The sequence below is a fragment of the Microcaecilia unicolor genome, chromosome 2, assembly GCF_901765095.1.
Source record: "Microcaecilia unicolor chromosome 2, aMicUni1.1, whole genome shotgun sequence".
NCBI classification, from domain to species: Eukaryota; Metazoa; Chordata; class Amphibia; order Gymnophiona; family Siphonopidae; genus Microcaecilia; species Microcaecilia unicolor.
In genome coordinates this window covers 627535494-627559041 of record NC_044032.1, presented here as the reverse complement: position 1 = coordinate 627559041, position 23548 = coordinate 627535494, and the positions used below count along the sequence as shown (strand labels likewise).

Sequence of the window (23548 nt, the reverse complement as noted above, 5' to 3'; positions counted from 1 at the left end):
AGGAGAGGTAATGAGGGGTCATAGAGTGGATGCATTTAAAGGTCAGTCAGAGAAGTTTGAACTGTATACGGAAGCAGACAGGGAGCCAGTGAAGTGACTTGAGAAGTGGGCTAGTGTGGGCATAACGATTCTGATGGAAAATAAGTCGAGCTGCAGAATTCTGGACAGATTGGAGAGGAGAAAGATGATTGAGTGGAAGACCAGTGAGAAGTAAATTGCAATAGTCCAAGCGAGAAGTAACAAGGGTGTGAATAAGGGTTTTGGTGGCGTGTTCAGAAGGAAGGGGTGAATTTTGCTAATGTTGAAGATAAAGAAGCGGCAGGTTTTGGGCGATTTGTTGAATATGAGCAAAGAAGGAGAGAGAAGAGTCGAAGACGACTCCAAGGTTACGAGCCAAAGAGACAGGGAGAATATGAGAGCCATTAACAGAGATAGAGAATGGGGAAGAGGGGAGGAGGGTTTAGGGGGGAAAATGAGAAGTTCAGTTTTAGCCATGTTTAATTTGAGATGGCGTTGAGACATCCAGGCAGCAATGTCAGACAAGCAGGTTTTGTCTTGGATTAAGGTTGAGATTTCAGGGGCTACATGGGGCCACTGGGGCCTGGGCCCCTCCAAATTTGCTCTGGGACCCTGGTGGCTAGGGGGGGGTCCCCAACCCTGCCACCAGAAGACTTCGTCCAGTGCTGGTCTGTGGCGGTGTCGCCGCATTGCCTGCCTTGCTCTCTCTTCCCCTCACATCCAGGATGCTCCTTTTAGTGAAATTTCCCAACGTGAGGGGAAGAGAGAGCAAGGCAGGCAATGCCCGGTGGTGCCAGAGACCAGCACTGGACGAAGTCTTCAGCTGACGGGGGTTGAGGACCTCCGCCAGCCAAGGTATTGAGGCGGTTGCTGCTTCAGCTGGTGGGGGTTGGGGATCCCCATCAGCCAAGATGTACCTAGTGGCAGCATTGGATTGGGAGAAGCAGGGCAGCGATGCGGCAGAGAGGAGGCGGTGAGGCAGCGGAGGGGGGGCGGCAGCGAGGTGGCGACCAAGATGTGCCCACCTCACCTTGGCCTCTGGACCCCTCCCACCTCGAGGTCTGGCTACACCCCTGCATAAATTCTAATTAAAGCCAATTAGTGTCAATAATTATCAGTGCTGACTGACTTATTAAGATAATTAAGTTGTGCTCGCATACAGAATACCAAAACTTAAAGGGTTTGCATATGTCTTTGCATGTCAAGTGGTGCTTAGATGGCAACTCTGGCTAAGAACAATTCACGAACAAGCTTCCTTCCGCAAATTATTGAAGACCCATCTTTTCGAAAAAATTTACGGAAAGAGACAAAACACATAGAGTCCACACTCTATCTTCAATGCGCCATATACCCACTTCTGATCTCTCATCCCCTGTATCTCACATCACTCATACATTTACTCACAGAAAGATGTACACCATATGTCTTTGTGTCTTAATTCTGCCGTTTAAGCTTCCCATTGTCTCCTTCCAATGTTTCATGGTCTATGTCCAATTGTTACATTCTTAACGATACTTCGATTGTCTCGCATAACTCTGCACAATGTAATCCATAACCAAGTTGTTACATATTGTATTTCCATTATTCATATCATATTGTAAGCCACACTGAGCCCGCAAAAAGGTGGGAAAATGTGGGATACAAATGCAATAAATAAATAAATAATAAATAAATAAATATATTGACTAAGGCTGGTGCTGGGCTAACTTGTACGGTTTGAGTCTCACATATAGCAATCTGTTAGGAGAGAGAAACTCCAGCAGTTTGGAATATGAGAACAGTGCTGGGCAGACTTTTACGGTCTGTGTGCCGCAAATGACAAGAAGATTCAGAGAGGCTAGAGTGGGCTTTGACAGCAATTCCAGTAGATGGAACAAAAGGACAGAGCCGGGTGGACTTCTACAATCTATATCCCAGAAGCAACAAAGAAAGCCCATGATCAAGTATATAATATCATGTTCATTGTTGATTTAATCTCGAATTGATAATGAATGTGACTGTTGGGCAGACTGGATGGAACTGTTTGGGTCTTTATCTGCCGTCACTTACTATATTACTATGTTAGAATTATACGCATAAGCCAAGTAGCACAATGTAAATCTGGTGTCACAATCCCTCGCTAACTCCGTCTGTGCTCACCCCGAGGCCGGCCCGCGGCCATGGCCGGCCTTGATCCCGCCGTCGAGCGAAAGTGCGCCGGTTCCTCATCCCGATTGGCCGGCCATTCCGGTCTCGAGGCGGATGCCGGCCAAGAGCGGGGGCCGGCCGCCGCCGAGGTTGCGGCCGAAGACCGGCCCTCCTATGACTTCTGGTTCTCCATCGCCAGGCTATGGACGTTGCGCCCGCTCCGGCAGGGAAGATGGCGCCGGGAACTTGGGGCCCAGCGTCTCTTCCGCTAGTGAACGCGGGAATCAAGATCCCGCCCTGGAGGACCCTGATTGGGTGGCTGAGACCAAGACTCCCACCAGAAGACCGGCCTTGAGCCACTCCGAAGGGTTCCTCGAGGGAGCTTCCCGAAGTCTCCGCCCCGGCCAGCTGAGCCTCCGCTTACTGATGCTAGTGGTATTAAAAGCTGCATCTCTGGCAGGCAGATTGCTTCAGCTTCTTGTTCAGTGAGGCTCCAGATTAGTGGTGAGTTCTGGACTACTTGCGTGTCGCCTGTGTTTGACTCTTCTGTTTGTCCTGGACTACTCTGCTCGCCGCCTGCCTTGACCCAGTTGCCTGTCTCTGGACTACTTCTGCTCGCCGCTTTGCCTTGACCTGTTGTTGGTCCCTGGACTACTCTGCTCCTTGCCTGCTCCTCTCCCTGCTGGGGTTGGTTCCCTTGTGTCCGGTCAGTCTGGCCACCCCCGCGGGTTCCAGAAGTCCCGTTGGCCAACTGCAGCTGGGGGCTCAACCTCTGGTGAACGGTTGTCGCCGCGGGTGAAGTCGGGGTGCCGGCTGTCCTTGGGGGGAACATTGAGGCATACCTTACGCTCCTCCTGGGGGACCCAAGGGCTCACATCGCATCAGTCAGGACACTGGGGTGCCTAACGTTTGGTGGGTTGGGGATTTTGGGTGTGTAGCGAAGTGCTTTTTGTACAAGTTGCTGGAGTGGAGCTGGGGTAAGAATGTGTGTTAGAGAAAGTGTTTGTCAAAAGAAAAGGGGGGGGGGGAGGGGTGGAGTCCAGGGCGTAGCTTACGGGTGGCCTGGACGGGCCCAGGCCCAGCCACTTTTGCTCCAGGCCCACCCTAGCTAGCCCCAACACCTACAAATCGCTGCTTTGGGGTCTGGTCCGGGAGTGTTGCCTGCCTGAAATTGTTCTCCCGCTGCTGCCCTCGGTCCCCTGCAGCATTCCTTTTTTCACCCGTCACCAACAGCGCTACGATTCACACAGGCTGTTCCGCTCCCCCCTGCAGCGTCCATCTGGCACCTATGAAAACACTTCTCTGGTTGACTGGGAACTTCAAAGGATCCTGCAGATGTGAGTCCTGTGATGGATTTGCTTGATGTGTAAATATCATCCTAGCTGCTCTGTGAAGGACAGGAGCTGACAGACCCAGTTTGTGGTTTCAAGGTGAAATATCCTTGTGCACTGTTTCGGGCTGTGAATTTTCAGTTACTGGGTACTGATATGCGTTTGCAGCTCTGGAATGATCTCCCTCCAGCGCTTTCTTCTGAATTGTCCTTCTCTTCCTTTAAAGTCTTACTTAAAACACACTTTTTTTTCTCTTGCATTTGGTTTTGCTTCCCCGTCCGCCAGTTGTGCTGGGCTGTAGGATATCAGTCGCCTTTTCAGTTGTGCTTCTCTGTGTGTGTCTGATCCAGCAGCAGGGAGAAGAATTTCAGGGAGAAGTTCTTCGAGGTAGGCACAGGAGGACAAGCTGATGTGATGTTTGTAAAAGGAGAGGGGAGATTCAGACAAAGGATCACAAAAACAACTGCATGGAGGGGATGGGATGAAAGAGCTGCTGCACATGGGGAGGGAAGAGAGAGGATTAATTTTTTGAGGTGAGGGAGGAAGAGATGCATGGGGTGTAGGTAAGAAAAAATAATTATTTGGGATGGGAGGGAGAGTTGCTGCACAGGGGGGTAAGGATGAGGAGAAAGTTGGACATGGGATGGGAGAGAGAGATGCTACATTGGGGGAGACAACTGTTGGAGGTGGGGTGGGAGGAAGAGCTGCTGCATGGGATGGAGAGAGAGGAAGAGATGCTGAGGTGAGAGAGGGAGAAATGGACATGAGGATGGAGGGGGAGGGAGAGATGCATGGGAGAGAGAGGAAGAAATGCTGGATGTGGAGTGGGAGGGATGGAGGGAGAGATGCAGAGCAGGGAGAGAGAGAGAGAGAGAGAGAGAGAGAGAGAAATGTTGGACATAGAAGTAGGAGAGAGGGAGAGATGCTGTATGGGGAAGAAGAAGGAAGAACAAGAGAGATGTTGGACCAAGGGCACAAGGAAGGGAGACAGTGAGAGTGATGTGGAGAGAAGGAGAGAGGGAGGAAGAAAGAGAGGTTGAACATGGGGGTGGATGAGAGGGTGAAATGTGGGGTGACATGTGGGAGTAGGACATGGGCAGAAAAAATGTTGTGCCCATCCATTTGGGCTCAGGCCCACCCAAATTGGCTGTCTGGCTACGCCACTGGTGGAGTCAGATGATTGGTCATGGGTGTGCTGTGGCAGACCAGGGTTTTCGGCTGGAGAGTGACTAAAAAGGGGAATAGGATATACAAGATGACTGTGTTAGTTAATTTTCAAGTTGTCGGTCGTTTGAAAGTGTAATTCCCATTTTTTTCACTGGAAGTTTGAGTGGTTTGTTGTGCTTCGGAAAGAAATGGGAATAACTGGGGGACACTGACCCTTTTTGGATTTGGCTTGTGTCTTTCTCAGTCTTCAAGGCAAGTTACATGATATTCAGGTGCAGCAGGTGCTTACCTGTACCAAGAGGGGCTTACAATGTAAGCTCATATCTGAGTTAATAGAGGGTTAAGTGACTTGCCCAACATCACAAGGAGCCACATGGGATTTGAAACTGGATTTCAGTGGTTCTCAATCCACTGCTCTAACCATGAGACTATTCCTTCACTTGTCTGAAGGGTAGGTAAGAGCCACATAACACTTGGCATTGAACAAAATACTAAGGGCTCCTTTTATTAATTTATTTATAACATTTGTAGCCCACATTTTCCCCACCTATTTGCAGGCTCAATGTGCTTACCAAATTCCGCAAGTGGTGATTACCAGTTCCAGATAGGAGAAATACATAGTTGGGGCAAAGGGACCAGATTAGGTTAGGTTACAAGAGGAAGTTTGTCCTATGATAAGAGCTAAAGATAATAGGTTAAACTTCAATCATGACAAAAAAAATAGCTGAACAATTAGATCATTAAACTGGAAATCAAGAGTAATTAGCAAAACAGTTGCGATATAGAGAATACATGTTGTATAATTGTGCTTGGACGCCATCGGTTGGATAATAAATCCTTCAAAAGTCATTTGGTCTCAACTCAGTCTCTGGACTATCTCAGGGGTCTCATTTAACACTCTTCTAGGCCAAGTTTTTCTTCTGCTGCCTCGGATTCACAAGTTGCAGGATCATATTCGCCATCTCCTTCACTGTCCAGTCCCTCGGGCCAGTGATTATCTTCTGGTTCTCAGCTCCGTAGAAGTGGCACCCGTAGAAGTAGTTCCTTGGGCAAAGGCTCATATGTCCTCTTCCAGGGTCTGTGGTCCCAGGAGGAATCTTCCTCTTCTATCAATCTGTTGACCAGGGTGATATGGTTAGCCCTCCAGGCGTTTCACAGTCTTGTTGTGGGGAAAGTGGTAAGAGTTCTCTCTGACAACGCTACGGCAGTGGCGTGCGCCAGTAATTAAGAAGGCACGAGAAGTCAGTTCGCAAAGGAGACAGCACTTCGCATGAGTTGGGCGGAGCATCATCTGCTAGATCTGTCTGCAGCTCATGTAGCCGGTTCACAGAATATGATGGCCGACTTTCTCAGATGTCATACTCTGGATCCAGGGAAATGGGCCCGGAGTCTGGAAACTTACAGCTGCATAGTTCATCGTTGGAGTGTCCCGGTAATGGATCTGATGGCTACACATCAAAACACCAACACAAGACGGGTTTTCAGTTGGAGAAAGGATTGGCGGTCAAAGGGAATCAATGCTGTGATGCAACTTTGGCCAGAAGGCCTGCTCTATGTGTTTCCCCCATGGCCTCTGTTGGGCTGGGTCATTCAGCAAATCAAGAGCTTTAAGGGACAAGTGGTTTTGGTTGTTCTGGATTGGCCAAGAAGACCATGCGTCCTTTCCCAATGATGTCAGAATTCTCAGAGGGGTTAGTATCCTGCCTTATTTCTGGCACAGGGTGTTCGGGCTCATTCCACGAGGGATGTTGCCTCTTCTTGGGCAGAACGGTCTCTTGTTCCTCCCTTGGACATCTGTAAGGTGGCAGCCTGGTCATCTCTTCACACTTCTGTTCGTCACTACCAGTTAGATACACAAGCCTGTGAGGAAGTGGGTTTTGATGAGTATGTTCTTACCACAGGGCTTTGTGGATCCCACCCTTGAATGTACTGCTCTGATACCCATCAGTTATTTCTGGGCCAGTCTGGAGGGATTCTAAGGAAGGAGAAATTAGATCTTACCTGCTAATTTTCTTTCCTTTAGTCCCTCTGGACTGGCCCAGATCCCGCCCTTAGCATTAGTCTGGTTCTATCTTGATGGTTCTTTGGCTTGTTTGACTTTGCGGAGGGATAGTCGATTCAATTTTTTTCTGTTGGGCAGACTGGATGGACCGTGCAGGTTTTTTCTGCCGTCATCTACTATGTTACTATGTTTTGTTAATTTGAATTTATGAGGAGTTGTTATTGTATGCTTTCTTAAATAAATAAGTTTTCAATAGTTTACGGAAGGTCATGATGTTGTGTGCTATTTTTATGGATTTTGGTAATTCATTCCAAATTTGCGTGCATATGTAAGAGAAGCTGGATGCATATGTTAATTTATATTTCAGTCCCTTGCAGTTTGGGTAGTGGAGATTCGGGAATGTTCGTGATGAGCTGGTAGAGTTCCTGGTTGGTAGGTCAATAAGGTCTGACATATATCCTGGAGCCTCACCGTGGATTATTTTATGAACCAGGGTGCAAAAGTGATCCGTTCTTTTAAAGGGAGCCAGTGTAGTTTTACAAAGCCGCACTAGCAATTCCAACGCGGCAAATGCGACGAAGCCCATTGAATTCCTAAGAACATAAGAATAGTAATACTGGGTCAGACCAATGGTCCATCTAGCTCAGTATCCTGCTTCCAACAGTGGCCAATCCAGGCCACAAGTACCTGGCAGAAACCCATGGCAACATTCCATGCTACAAATCCCAGGGCAAGCAGTTGCTTCCCCATGTCTGTCTCAATAGCAGAATATGGACTTTTCCTCCAGGAACTTATGCAAACTTTTTAAAAATTCAGATACGCTAACTACTGTTACCACATCCTCAAGCAAAGAGTTCCAGAGCTCAACTATTTGTTGAGTGAAAAATATTTCCTCCTATTTGTTTTAAAAGTATTTCCGTGTAACTTCCTTGAATGTCCCCTAGTCTTTGTACTTTTGGAATTGTTTCGGGGCAAAGAATATATACTGAGCATTAAGACATTTAACCTTGTGTTTACAAGGATATCAAAGGAAGAAAGTTCCATCGAGGGAATTAACTTCTTGATGCATGGCTAGAAACAACTTGCTTCTCTCCCGGATGGCACGTGATACATCGGGATGGATCCAAACTCTCTGCCACAGAAATGTAATCATTGATTTCCTAAAGTAAATTCTCAAAATAGTATTCAAATCCTGCTCAAACACAAAACGTACTTTGCTCTTGTACTTCATCTGCTGAATTTTCTAATATGGTAGATATATCCAATGCTTGAATGTCAGTTCTTTGAGTGCCTGATTTTTTCAGAGGGAGGAAGTAAACCTTATTAAAGTGGGGGGGGGGGGGGGGGGGGGAGAGAGTATACTTCTGCCAAATAATTTTCACAAACTTGATCAACAATTCAAGGAAAATTTAAGACTCTTAAGTTCAAACGTCTCAAATTTTCAACATTTTCTGTGTTAGTTTCTTATCTTTAATCAGGGCTGTCACAGCTGACTTATTTTCCTCAATCCTCCTTTCAGTCTCAGTTGAAAATCCTCAGCTGTATTTTCTTGCTTTTGAGACACGTTTGAAACATTAACTACCAAAGCAGAAACTTCAGATGAACATTTTAATTTTTTTTTGTTACATTTGTACCCCGTGCTTTCCCACTCATGGCAGGCTCAATGCGGCTTACATTGGGCAATGGAGGGTTAAGTGACTTGCCCAGAGTCACAAGGAGCTGCCTGTGCCTGAAGTGGGAATCGAACTCAGTTCCTCAGGACCAAAGTCCACCACCCTAACCACTAGGCCACTCCTCCACTTCACATATACAAATTCACATATACTTCATATTTTTCAATTCACCTAATAAGTTTTTTTTTTTTTGAAGAGCGGGAATCATCAGAATAATCAACAGCATTTCCCATTTGGGCACAGCGTCCCATATAATTATGGCGCTGTGTACATCTTCATAGATCTACCCGATAATTTCAAATTCTTTTGTTTGTTTTTACCATTCAACACTCATTCCAAAGAGCTTATAACTTATAGCTTTTAAACTACAATTAGTTGTACTTAACTTTGGCAGCAGTTGTACCACCGAGTCAAACCTCTGGCAGACATTTTCATCTTTCAATTCTCCACTAAAGAGAAGCCATATACACGCAGAGACGTCTTGTCTACAGTTAATAGTCCGTACGATCACTGGGGCTTTTAGCTCCAGTCACCATTCAAGGAAGATTCCTACTGAGAGATTTCCCAAAGGACTGATGAGTGGGATGCTCCATTACCACCCGAAATGCGACAAGAATGGGAGAAGTGAAAAGATTCTCTAAAGAGTCTTGAACAACTGCACATCCTACACACTTACATCCCTGCAGCACTCAGTACTGCCGCTCATAAAGAAATCTGCATCTTCTCAGATGCTTCTGAAAAGGCCCTAGCAGCAGTGGACTACTTGAGAGCTACAGACACCTACCACCAAAGCGCCATCAGCGATACAGAACTACAGATCACCAATGACAAGTTGGCACCATCTGGGAACTTTAACACAAGTCTTTCCTGGAAGACATGGGACTTCTTCAGCAGAGCCAGCACTGAGCCAGTGATCCAGCCAGTGACAGGTGTAACTGTAGGATTTTGCAGCTGTACTGATGGGTATAACTGTAGGATTTTGCAGCTGCAGTGTTGGGTGTAATTTTGCTGCTGCAGTGACGGGTGTAACTGTAGGTTTTGCTGCTGCAGTGATGGGTGTAACTGTAGGATTTGCTGCAGCAGTGATGGGTGTTACTGTAGGATACTGCTGCATCAGTGACGGGTGTTACTGTAGGATACTGCTGCAGCAGTGATGGGTGTATCTGTAGGATACTGCTGGTTCAGTGATTGGTTTACTGTAGGATACTGCTGCTGCAGTGACGAGTGTAACTGTAGGATTTAGCTGCTAAAGTAATGGGTGTAGTGTAACTGTAGGATTAGTGTTAATGTAGGATACTGCTGCTGCAGTGACAGGTGTAACTGTAGGAGTTTGCTACTGCAGTGATGGGTGTAACTGTAGGGTACTGCTGCTGCAGTGACGGGTGTAACAAGTATTTTGCTACAGCAGTGACAGGTGTAACTGTAGGATACTGTTGCTGCGGTGATGGGCATTACTGTAGGATATTTGCTGCTGCAGTGACAGGTGTAACTGTAGGATATTGCTGCTGCAGTGACAGGTGTAACTGTAGGATAATTCTGCTGCAGTGATGGGTGTTACTGTAGGATACTGCTGCTCCAGTGACGGGTGTTACTGTAGGATACTTCTGCTGCAGTGATGGGTGTTACTGTAGGATACTGCTGCTCCAGTGATGGGTGCAGTGATGGGTGTAACTGTAGGATATTGCTGCTGCAGTGATGGGTGTAACTGTAGGATTTTGCTGCTGCAGTGACGGGTGTTACTGTAGGATACATCTGCTGCAGTGATGGGTGTTACTGTAGGAGTTTGCTACTGCAGTGATGGGTGTAACTGTAGGGTACTGCTGCTGCAGTGACGGGTGTAACAAGTATTTTGCTACAGCAGTGACAGGTGTAACTGTAGGATACTGTTGCTGCAGTGATGGGTATTACTGTAGGATATTGCTGCTGCAGTGACAGGTGTAACTGTAGGATACTGTTGCTGAAGTGATGGGTGTTACTGTAGGATAATTCTGCTGCATGATGGGTGTTACTGTAGGATACTGCTGCTCCAGTGACGGGTGTTACTGTAGGATACTTCTGCTGCAGTGATGGGTGCAGTGTAACTGTAGGATACTGTTGCTGCAGTGATGGGTGTAACTGTAGGATTTTGCTGCTGCAGTGACGGGTGTTACTGTAGGATACTTCTGCTGCAGTGATGGGTGTTACTGTAGGATACTGCTGCTCCAGTGATGGGTGCAGTGTAACTGTAGGATACTGTTGCTGCAGTGGTGTAGGATACTGCTGCTGCAGTGACAGGTGTAACTAGGATTTTGTTGTTGCAGTGACAGGTGTAACTGTAGGATATGTTGATGCAGTGATGGGTATTACTGTAGGATATTGCTGCTGCAGTGATGGGTGTAACTGTAGGATTTTGCTGCTGCAGTGACGGGTGTTACTGTAGGATACTTCTGATGCAGTGATGGGTGTTACTGTAGGATACTGCTGCTCCAGTGATGGGTGCAGTGTAACTGTAGGATACTGTTGCTGCAGTGGTGTAGGATTTTGCTGCTGCAGTGACAGGTGTAACTGTAGGATACTGTTGATGCAGTGATGGGTATTACTGTAGGATATTGCTGTTGCAGTGACAGTGTTACTGTAGTATTTTGCTGCTGCAGTGACAGGTGTAACTGTAGGATACTGCTGCTCCAGTGATGGGTGTAACTGTAGGATTTTGCTGGCATTGATGGGTATAACTGTAGGGTACTGCTGCTGCAGTGATGGGTGTTAATGTAGGATACTTCTGCTGCAGTGATGGGTGTTAATGTAGGATATTGCTGCTATAGTGATGGGTGTAACTGTAGGATTTTTGCTGCTGCAGTGATGGGTGTAACTGTAGGATAGTTCTGCTGCAGTGATGGGTGTAACTAGGATTTTGCTGCTGCAGTGACAGGTGTTAATGTAGGATACTGCTGCTGCAGTGATGGGTGTAACTGTAGGATACTTCTGCTGCAGTGATGGGTGTTAATGTAGGATATTGCTGCTATAGTGATGTGGGTGTAACTGTAGGATTTTGCTGCTGCAGTGATGGGTGTAACTGTAGGATATCTGCTGCAGTGATGGGTGTTACTGTAGGATACTTCTGCTGCAGTGATGGGTGTTACTGTAGGATACTGCTGCTCCATGAGGGGTGTAACTAAGATTTTGCTGCTACAGTGACGGGTGTTAATGTAGGATACTTCTGCTGCAGTGATGGGTGTAACTGTAGGATACTTCTGCTGCAGTGACGGGTGTTACTGTAGGATACTTCGCTGCAGTGATGGGTTTACTGTAGGATACTGCTGCTCCAGTGATGGGTGCAGTGTAACTGTAGGATACTGTTGTTGCAGTGGTGTAGGATACTGCTGCTGCAGTGACAGTTGCAACTAGGATTTTGTTGTTGCAGTGACAGGTGTAACTGTAGGATACTGTTGATGCAGTGATGGGTATTACTGTAGGATATTGCTGCTGCAGTGATGGGTGTAACTGTAGGATTTTGCTGCTGCAGTGACGGGTGTTACTGTAGGATTTTGCTGCTATAGTGATGGGTGTAACTGTAGGATTTTGCTGCTGCAGTGATGGGTGTAACTGTAGGATACTTCTGCTGCAGTGATGGGTGTGTAACTGGATTTGCTGCTGCAGTGACAGGGGTGAATGTAGGATACTGCTGCTGCAGTGATGGGTGTAACTGTAGGATACTTCTGCTGCAGTGATGGGTGTTAATGTAGGATATTGCTGCTATAGTGATGGGGTAACTGAGGATTTTGCTGCTGCAGTGATGGGTGTAACTGTAGGATACTTCTGCTGCAGTGATGGGTGTTACTGTAGGATACTTCTGCTGCAGTGATGGGTGTTACTGTAGGATTACTGCTGCTCCATGATGGGTGTAAACTATAGGATTTTGCTGCTACAGTGACGGGTGTTAATGTAGGATACTTCTGCTGCAGTGATGGGTGTAACTGTAGGATACTTCTGCTGCAGTGACGGGTGTTACTGTAGGATACTTCTGCTGCAGTGATGGGTTTTACTGTAGGATACTGCTGCTCCAGTGATGGGTGCAGTGAACTGTAGGATACTGTTGTTGCAGTGGTGTAGGATACTGCTGCTGCAGTGACAGGTGCAACTAGGATTTTGTTGTTGCAGTGACAGGTGTAACTGTAGGATACTGTTGATGCAGTGATGGGTATTACTGTAGGATATTGCTGCTGCAGTGAGGGTGTAACTGTAGGATTTTGGCTGCTGCAGTGACGGGTGTTACTGTAGGCTACTCCGCTGCAGTGATGGTGTACTGTAGGATACTGCTGCTCAGTGACAGGTGTAACTGTAGGATATTGCTGCTGCAGTGATGGGTGTAACTGTAGGATTTTGCTGCTGCAGTGACGGGTGTTACTGTAGGATACTTCCGCTGCAGTGATGGGTGTTTCTGTAGGATACTGCGGCTCCAGTGACAGGGTGTAACTGTAGGATTTGCTGCTGCAGTGATGGGTGTAACTGTAGGATTCTGCTGCTGCAGTGACAGGTGTAACTGTAGGATACTTCTGCTGCAGTGACAGGTGTTACGTAGGATACTGCTGCTCCAGTGACGGGTGTAACTGTAGGATTTGCTGCTGCAGTGACGGGTGTTACTGTAGGACTTCTGATGCAGTGATGGGTGTTACTGTAGGATACTGCTGTCCAGTGATGGGTGCAGTGTAACTGTAGGATACTGTTGCTGCAGTGGTGTAGGATTTTGCTGCTGCAGTGACAGGTGTAACTGTAGGATACTGTTGATGCAGTGATGGGTATTACTGTAGGATATTGCTGCTGCAGTGACAGGTGTTACTGTAGTATTTGCTGCTGCAGTGACAGGTGTAACTGTAGGATACTGCTGCTCCAGTGATGGGTGTAACTGTAGGATTTTGCTGCTGCATTGATGGGTATAACTGTAGGGTACTGCTGCTGCAGTGATGGGTGTTAATGTAGGATACTGCTGCTGTAGTGATGGGTGTAACTGTAGGATTTTGCTGCTCCAGTGACGGGGTGTAACTGTAGGATTTTGCTGCTGCTGCAGTGACAAGTGTAACTAGGATTTTGCTGCTGTAGTGATGGGTGTTAATGTAGGATATTGCTGCTATAGTGATGGGTGTAACTGTAGGATTTTGCTGCTGCAGTGACAGGTGTTAATGTAGGATACTGCTGCTGCAGTGATGGGTGTAACTGTAGGATACTTCTGCTGCAGTGATGGGTGTTAATGTAGGATATTGCTGCTATAGTGATGGGTGTAACTGTAGGATTTTGCTGCTGCAGTGATGGGTGTAACTATAGGATACTTCTGCTGCAGTGATGGGTGTTACTGTAGGATACTTCTGCTGCAGTGATGGGTGTTACTGTAGGATACTGTTGCTCCAGTGACGGGTGTAACTGTAGGATTTTGCTGCTGCAGTGACGAGTGTAACTAGGATTTTGCTGCTGCAGTGGGGTGTTAATGTAGGATACTGCTGCTGCAGTGATGGTGTAACTGTAGGATACTTCTGCTGCAGTGATGGGTGTTACTGTAGGATACTGCTGCTCCATGATGGGTGTAACTATAGAATTTTGCTGCTGCAGTGATGGGTGTAACTGTAGGATACTTCTGCTGCAGTGATGAGTGTTAGTATAGGATACTGCTGCTTAGCATTATCTTGCCCTGGAATTGCACCCTGTACGTCATCTCCTAGTGCCTGCCCCGCTCACTGCATCACAGCCAGAGAAGACAATGGACGGGTAGCAATATTTCTGCCCCTGTCTTCCGTACACCCTGTGTGGCTGCATCACTCACACAATCCTTGGAACAGCCCTGATGTTGATGCGGTTACAGGTGTAACTATAAGGCACTGCTGCTTCAGTGAGAGGTGCTGTGGGCAGTGGCGTAGCTAAGGGTGGGCCTGGGTGGGCACAGGCCCAACCATTCTTGCCACAGGCCCACCCAGTCAGCAGCCCATGAGGTCCCCAAAACTCTTCAGTGGCAGCGCCTCACTACTCTCGCTTCCTCTTCTCCACTCGTGACCTGGCATATGCCCGTTTCTCTCTGAAACCCCCTCCCGGCCTACCTCAGAGTTACTGCTGGCGGCAATTCTTATAGGCATCCTGCGCCGGCCCCGCAGGCTTCTCTCTATCATGTCCTGCCCTCAGTGATGTCACTTCTTGTTTCTTTGGCGGGGACGTGGTAGAGAGAAGCCTGCAGGGCCGGCGCAGGTTACCTATATGAATTGCGACGGGCAATGGCTCTGTGGTTGGACCAGGGGAGGGGGTTCAGAGAGAAACGGGCAGAGGGGGTCAAACTATATTGTATGTGTGTACAGGGGGGGGGGTGGGAAGGGCCCACCCAGGTTAACTCTGGGCCCACCCAAAATGACAGGTCTGCCTACGCTCCTGTGGGGCACGCTAGTGAGAGGTATAAGGCATTGTTCCTGCTGTAAAAGTTGCTACTGTAATGCCCTGCTGTTTCAGTGAGAGGCATGGCAGTGAGAATTACGCAGCTTAAAAGGGTAGAGTGCCAAACTCCCAGGCAGTTCACTAGAGCTCTGACTCAGCAGGATTGGCTAATCTTGTGGTTTTAATTCATATATGGTGCCAAAGGAAAATGAAACTAAAACAGAATAATGAAGGAGAAGCCGTGGAAGTAAGTTGTTTTATTTTTCTTCTGAGAACTTAAGGTGCACAGAAAAGTATTGTTAACTTGATTGTTTTACAGGGATTAAGATCCCTGGCGATTATTTTGCTATCCTTTCATCTGTGGAAGCAGTGTCAAAGTTAGGAAGGGAAACTAGTCTTGCCCAGTGGCGCAGAGGTGTAGGTTACCAGTCATAGCCAGCACAGAAATGTGTCAGCTCCTTTGGTGTTAAGAACAAGGCACAGATTAAAGTTTTAAAATGTACCACATATAATTAACCTGATGTTATGACTTGCCTTCTCAGAGACATTTCTTTTCCACTGTATTAACAATGACCGTGCCTCTTAATCTTTTCTAGTTAAGACATTTTCTTTTTCATTAGTTTGCATGCTCTGAGTAGGCACACGCCGGATAACATTTTGGGATCACAGCCCAGGATTTTCCTTCATCTGCAGGTTTCCACATCTGTGCATGACAAGAAAACCTCTGTAATACATATCTGTACTAACATCCCACGGATTATGCTTCCGTGGAGTTTTCGTGCAGTTCCGTAGAGGGGACTTCCATGGAGCAACAAACACTGTGACCTAGTCACAGGCTTGGGGAAGGCCTTTTTTTCTTACCCTGACAGCCCATGCAGTTGGGTTGGGGTGCTACTGACTGCTCACTGGGGCAAACGGGAGACAACACACCTCAGGGGCAAAGCAGAATCAGGGACAGAGAGGAAGAAGGGAGAGGAGGTGCAGGTTGGAGATTACTTAGAATAAGAGTAGTAGGATCGTATGGAATATAAATGTTTTAGATAAATAAATAAGCTCAGGTTTGAAAGGAAGCTTTTGAAACTGGGAAGGGTAGGGGTAAAACGTCTGCAAAGATGGTGGTCAGTGATGTGCTTTAACCTGTTTAATTTCTGCTGTACTAAAAAAAAGTTCCAAGCAGATAACTAAGCTGCAAAATTAAACACTTATAAAATTCCATTTTAAAAAAAAACAAGAAAATCTGTTTGACAAAGCAATGGTGTTTTTGTTTGAGGAAAGGCATTTAATGCCTGCTCATTCCAAAGACAGGACCCAGTTTACTACACCAAAATGAATGTGTGGAAACCGGAAAAACTCTGCATTAACTGTCGGCAGCATTACCAGCATCTTGTCTTTCTGTTAACAGAGAGAGACGTTCTTTCTCATGTGTTCATTGCATTGCATTATTAAAGTGATATTAGCTGCACTGCATTGTCTGTCATATTGATGGTTAACAAATGCTAACTACCTCCATGTTAACTGTAAGGCACAGCCCCCCACCCATCTTCTGTTCCTTCTCTGCCTCATTCCGCATTAGCCGTTGATGCAATTACTGTGCATTCACTATTAAGGCAATGCATTCACTGTTAATGCATATAAACTGCAACATAAAAAGCTAACACAGTTTGAAAAAAAGACGACTTAGTGGGGAGTATGATTGATGTCTACAAAATCCTGAGTGGTGTAGAATGGGCAGAAGTGAATTTATTTTTCACTCTTTCAAAAAGTACAAAGACCAGGGGGCACTCAATGAAATTACATGGAAATACTTTTACAACAGATAGGAGGGAGTATTTTTTCACTCAAAGAATAGTTAAGTTCTGGAACTCGCTGCCAGAGGACGTGGTAACAGCAGTTAGCGTATCTGGGTGTAAAAACGTTTTGGACAAGTTCCTGGAGGATAAGTCCATAGTCTGCTATTGAGACAGACATGGGGAAGCCATTGCTTGCCCTGGGATTGGTAGCATGGAATGTTGCTACTGTTTGGGTTTCCAGAATGTTGCTACTATTTGGGTTTCCGGAATGTTGCTACTGTTTGGGTTTCTGGAATGTTGCTACTATTTGGGTTTCTGTAATGTTGCTACTGTTTGGGTTTCCAGAATGTTGCTACTATTTGGGTTTCCGGAATGTTGCTACTGTTTGGGTTTCTGGAATGTTGCTACTATTTGAGTTTCCAGAATGTTGCTGCTGTTTGGGTTTCCGGAATGTTGCTACTGTTTGGGTTTCCGGAATGTTGCTACTGTTTGGGTTTCTGGAATGTGCTAATATTTGGGTTTCTGGAATGTTGCTACTATTTGGGTTTCCGGAATGTTGCTACTGTTTGGGCTTTCTGGAATGTTGATACTATTTGGGTTTCTGTAATGTTGCTACTGTTTGGGTTTCCAGAATGTTGCTACTATTTGGGTTCCGGAATGTTGCTACTGTTTGGGTTTCTGGAATGTTGCTATTATTTGGGTTTCCGGAATGTTGCTGCTGTTTGGGTTTCCGGAATGTTGCTACTGTTTGGGTTTCCAGAATGTGCTACTGTTTGGGCTTTCTGGAATGTTGATACTATTTGGGTTTCTGTAATGTTGCTACTGTTTGGGTTTCCAGAATGTTGCTACTATTTGGGTTTCCGGAATGTTGCTACTGTTTGGGTTTCTGGAATGTTGCTATTATTTGGGTTTGGAATGTTGGCTGTTTGGTGTTCCGGAATGTTGCTACTGTTTGGGTTTCCGGAATGTTGCTAATATTGGGTTTCTGGAATGTTGCTACTATTTCGGTTCTGCCAGTGGATTGGCCACTGTTGGAAGCAGGATACTGGCTAGATGGACCATTGGTCTGATCCAGTATGGCTATTCTTATGTTCTTAAGTTCTTTCATAGGCCCTAAAGAGATAAATTCTTAAAAGGTCACTGAAATGTAGGCACCGGGATGATGTGCTGTAAGTATGAATTTTTAAACGGAAGTTCTGTGCGCAACTGCCAGTATAGAATACTAGCATAAGTCTGCATTTATGCGCCTAACTTTAGGCATGAGGGCTTATGCCAGCTCAACGGCAGGCATAAATGCTTGCACCTAACTGTACGCAATTAGACATGTAAATGATAGCATTCTAAGCGACTAAGGGCAGTTATGCGCATAACTGCTAATTGGTGTCAATTAGCACCAATTAAGGCCAATTACAGCCTGTTATTGTTTGTTACCTCCAATTATCACTCCGAGGAGTGGCCTAGTGGTTAGGGTGGTGGACTTTGGTCCTGGGGAACTGAGGAACTGAGTTCAATTCCCACTTCAGGCACAGGCAGCTCCTTGTGACTCTGGGCAAGTCACCTAACCCTCCATTGCCCCATGTAAGCCACATTGAGTCTGCCATGAGTGGGAAAACACAGGGTCAGTGGCGTTCCTAGGGGCGCTGACACCTGGGGCGGATTGCCGATGCGCTCCACCCCCCCCCCCCGGGTGCAGCGCCCCCCCCCCCGGAACAGCGTGACCCCTCCCCCCAGCGAAATAACCTCTGGGTGCAGCGATCCCCGGTGAAGAACCCCCCCCGGGTACACGCCCCTGGGGGGGTGCCGCGCGCCTGTTGGCTCTTCGTTTCCATGCTCCCTCTGCCCCGGAACAGGAAGTAACCTGTTCCAGGGCAGAGGGAGCATGAAAATGAAGAGTCGACAGGCGCGCGCACCCCCCCAGCGGCGTGCACCCGGGGCGGACCGCCCTCACCGTCCCCCCTTGGTATGCCACTGCACAGGGTACAAATGTAACAAAAATAAATTATTAAATTAAGATCCATGTGCAACTGACCTTATTCTATAAATTTCATGTGCAAATTTGAGCACACAAGTTTATAGAATTAGAGGGTGTGGTCACCGCAGGTTCCAGAAAGTAAATTTGAAACTTTTGCAGACGTGGAGGGGCATAATTGAACGAAAACGTCTATCTCCATGGGCGTTTATCTCCGAGAATGGGTCCGTGAAGGGGCGGACCGAACCGTATTTTCGAAAAAAATAGACGTCCATGTTTTATTCAACAATTTGTGAGCTGGGCGTTTTTGTTTTTCAGTGATAATGGAAAATGAAAGCACCCAGCTCAAAAACGAATAAATCCAAGGCATTTGTTCGTGGGAGGGGCCAGGATTCGTAGTGCACTGGTCCCCCTGACATGCCAGGACACCAACCGGGTATGACATTTGAGGGTGAAAATAAAAAGTTGTGAAACATCATTTTTTGTGGTGGGAGGGGGTTAGTGACCACTGGGGGAGTCAGGGGAGGTCATCCCCGATTCCCTCTGGGGGTAATCTGGTCATTTAGGGCACTTTTTGGGGCCTTATTCGTGAAAAAACAGGGTCCAGGAAAAGTGCCCTAAATTCTAGCTACAAACGCATACTTTTTTTCCATTATCGGTGAAAGGCGCCCATCTCTCCTCGGCCGATAACCACGCCCCAGTTCCACCTTCGCCACGCCTCTGACACGCCCCTGTCAACTTTGTACGCTTCCGCGATGGAGTGCAGTTGAAAACGTCCAAAATCGCCTTTCCATTATACCGATTTATTCGTTTTTGAGAGATAAACGTCTATCTCCCGATTTGGGTCGAAATCTAGGCGTTTTTCTCTTTCAATTATAAGGTGGAAAGTTTACTTTTGGCATTTTAGGGAAATCAGTGCTATTTAAAATGCACTAGCACAAATCTGAAAAGAAAAATGTGGGATAAAAACATAGAAACATGAAGGCAGATAAAGACCATATGGCCTGCCATCTACTATCCCTTCCTCTCCCTTAGAGATCCTATGTACCTGTCCCAAGCTTTCTTGCATTCAGACACAAATTTCGTTTCCACCATCTCCACCAGGAGGCAGTTCCATGAATTCACCACCCTTTATGTAAAGAAGTATTTCCTTAGATTACTCCTACATCTATCCCACTTCACCTTCATCCTATGCCCCTCATTCCAGAGCTTCATTTGAATTGAAAGGGACTCAGCTCCTGTGCGTTTATGCTGCAGAGGTATTTAAATGCCTCTACCACATCTCCCCTTTCCCACATTCTTCCAAAGTATACATATTGAGATCTTTGCCGCTGCGCACCCCCACGGGTGCAGGGCATGGCGTCCCCCTCCGGAGCGCACCCCCTCTGAAACGCACCCTACCTTTCAGCGGGGGGCAGGCGGGAGGGCCGATCCGCCACCAGTGCACGTCACTGGGGCTGCGCGGCTCTGCATGCTTCCCTGCTTTCTCTGCCCCGGAACAGGCAGTAAACCTGTTCCAGGGCAGAAAGAGCAGGGAACCAGCGAGCGACACCCCCCAAGCGCGTCGCACCCGGGGCGGACCGCCCCACCGCCCCCCCCTTCCTACGCCACTGGGTGTCGCCTTCTTGATTTGGATAAGCAGAAGAAAGAAAGATTTTGGAGACGTATTTTGGCTAAGCCACAAAGCACGCAGAGAACATGATTCCTTGGAGGAAGGAGAAACAGGGTGATATGATACAGACGTTCAAATATTTGAAGGTATTAATCGCAAACAAACCTTTTCCGGAGACGGGAAGGCAGTAGAAACTAGAGGACATGAATTGAGGTTGGAGGGGGGCAGACTCAGGAGTAATGTCAGGAAGGTTTTTTTCACAGAGAAGGTGGTAGATTCTTGGAATGCTCTCCCACGGGAGGTGGTGGAGATGAAAACAGTAATGGAATTCAAACATGCGTGGGATAAACACAACGGAATCCTGTTTTGAAGGAATGGATCTGCGGAATCTTAGCAGAGATTACGTGGCAACGCTGTTAATTGGGAAGCAAAACTGGTGCTGGGGAGACTTCTACGGTCTACGCCCTGATCGTGACTGTATAGATATGGATGGTCTGGAGTGTAAATTTTAAGGGGCTTCAACGACTCAGTACAAGAAGAGTGCTGGGCAGACTTGTACGTGTGTGCCCTGAGAATGGCAAGGACTGCTTTTGTGCAGTAAGAACCACCAGAGGCATGACTTATATTCCTCCACTCCCACAAATAAAAATCTATTAGTCATCAGTAAATATTTTTTAAAGAATATTGTCTGAGAATTTTTCAGGCTCTCTAGGGCTGTACCATTGGCTGATCTCTCGCCTCTTCAGAAGTCAGTGAAGGCGACATGGGGGGGGGGGGGGGGGGGGGGGGAGAGCAGGGAATCAGAGAATTCTGAGGTCTGAATTATGAGCAATTTATAGGCAGTGGAATAGGGTGAGCTATTGGGGCCGTAGGCCAAGTAATAGGGTAGGGCTGGAGCAACTGGGGCACAAGTGGTTTTTACATCTCAGGGAAAGTTAATTGTAAAGTTGCACAAATGTTGTACGATGAATATTTAATGAAATACTTTACAAGACCATTTTCTAGTCACACAAAAATGGTTTATATTCCCAGGATATATGAGAGATTGTTGTGGGATTCTAAAGATCTTAGATCCTTGAACTGTCAATTACTTATCTCTTTGGTGGTCAAATACTGCCTTTGAAGCTACATTTGATTCCTTCAATTTAGCATCTACCTCATTGATCTGCACTTAGAACTTTGATCCATGCTTTTGTTATCAGACTTTGGATTACTGTTAACACCCTTCAATATGGCCTATGAACTGTGGATATTAGATGATTACAGCTCATTCAAAATGTTGCAATTAAACTAATCATAGGTTCCAAGAAATACGACCATGTGAACTCACTGCTAAAGGAGGCACATTGGCTCCTGGTCGCACATAGAATTGATTTTAAGACACTGATACTAGCCATGAGATTCTACTACTTACTACTACTTTACATTTCTAGAGCGCTACTAGGGTTATGCAGCGCTGTACAAATTAATAACTAAGGACGGTCCCTGCTCAGAGAGCTTACCAATCTAAAGGACGAAATGTCAAGTTGGGTAGGTAGTCTAGATTTTCTGAGTAGAGGTGTTGTGATTAGGTGTCGAAAGCGGACTATTGAAGAGGTGGGCTTTGAGCAATGATTTGAAGATGGGTAGGGATGGGGCCTGGCGTATTGGTACTTCTCTCTTTCACCATCTCTTAAGTTCCTATTCTCCTTCTCGAGCGCTAAGATCATCAAATTGTTGTATAGTACCCTAGACAAATTGGGGTAGATTTGAGAAAGTGTTGCCGTAAATAGGCATGAAAATTGGGGCGCTAAGCCCCAATTCTATAACGGCAATTACACACAAAATTGTCGTTATAGAATAGACTGTAAGTCGGCATGTCCTTGCCTAACATTCGGCGCAAGCACTTATGCCAAAGGCTGGTGTAATATGGTCACACCTAGAGTTGAGGATTGTGCTCCTAAGTGATGGTGTTCTATAACTATGTGCGCATCTGCAAGATACGCCCCGAGACCAACCCATGTACATGCCCCCCTTTGTAGTCACTGCGCTAAGGGCCAGATTCTATATATGGCGCCTAAAAAATCCATGCAGTAGATTTCCACTTAGCGTATTCTATACGCAGCCTAAAGTTAGGTGTGGTAGATAGAATACTCTTAGGTGGAATCCTAGTACTTAAAACAATGTGTGTCCATTTAGGCCAATGAAAATGTTGCTTAAATCCCTGTGCATAGATTTACCGCGCACGGGGCCATTTTCTATAACCGTATGCGTAAATTTTAGAACACATCATTTCACCCATCCATAGCCATGCCCCTTTTGAACGTGTGCATTAGAATTTAGGTACAGTTCATTACAGAATATGCTTAGCGAGTTGTGCATGTAAATTCTAATTATTGCTAATTAAGTGCTTGCTATGTGCTATTATCAACACTGATTAACATTGTTAAGCCAATTCAGTTACACATGTGTTATACAATATACCTAGATTTTGGCACCGATCTCTAGGCACACTATCCAGCTTATTTCGAAGGACAAGGGCGCCCATCTTCCGACACAAATCGGGAGAGTGGCATCCTTCTCCTAAGGGCGCCCAAATCGGCATAATCGAAAGCCGATTTTGGCCGTCCACAACTGCTTCCGTCGCAGGGGATGGCCAAATTTCAAGGGGGCGTGTTGGGTTTGTCCGACTGTGGGACAGGGGCGTGGTTCAGAAATGGGCGTCCTTGGCCCGATAATGGAAAAAGAAGGGCGTCCCTCGACGAGCATTTTGGCCGACTTTACTTGGTCCCCTTTTTGTTCACGACCAAGCCTCGAAAAGGTGCCCGAACTGACCAGATGACCACCGGAGGGAATCGGGGATCACCTCCCCTTACTCCCTCAGTGGTCACCAACCCCCTCCCACCCTAAAAAACTAATTAAAAAACATTTTTTCCAGCCTCTATGCCAGTCTCAAATGTCATACTCAGCTCTATCACACCGCACTATGCAGGTCCTGGAGCAGTTTTAGTGGGATACTGCAGGTGCACTATCAGGCAGGCGGACCCGGGCCTCACCCCCCTACCTGTTACACTTGTGGTGGTAAATGGGTGCCCTCCAAAACCCACCCGAAACCCACTGTACCCACATACATCTAGGTGCCCCCGTTACCCTTTAAGGGCTATGGTAGTGTGGTACAGTGTGTGGGTAGTGGGTTTTAGGGGGGTTTTGGGGGGCTCAGCACCCAAGGTAAGGGAGCTATGTACCTGGGAATCAATTTGTGAAGTCCACTACAGTGCCTCCTAGGGTGCCTGGTTGGTGTCCTGGCATGTGAGAGGGGACCAGTGCACTACGAATGCTGGCTCCTCCCATGACCAAATTGCTTGGATTGGCCGGTTTGAGATGGCCGTCCTCAGTTTACATTTTCCCCGCGAAAACCGAGGTCGACCTAAATGTTCAGATTGGCAGTTCCCGACCATATTATCGAAATGAAAGATGGATGCCCATCTTGTTT

The 23548-nt window shown here is 46.8% G+C and overlaps 1 protein-coding gene across 6 annotated transcripts in view; it reads left to right on the top strand.

The window, feature by feature from the left end:
• The window catches only part of IL15 (interleukin 15), a 322051-nt gene that overhangs the window by 65289 nt on the left and 233214 nt on the right, over nt 1-23548 (top strand). For 5 of the 6 annotated variants that reach the window (XM_030191697.1, XM_030191691.1, XM_030191694.1 and 2 more), the window contains exon 1: nt 14868-14952. The exons of the other annotated variant lie outside the window; for it this stretch is intronic. The gene's annotated coding sequence lies outside the window, so the exon portion shown is untranslated. Of the gene's footprint in view, nt 1-14867; nt 14953-23548 lie in introns of those variants that run through there. 6 annotated transcript variants of the gene reach the window in all.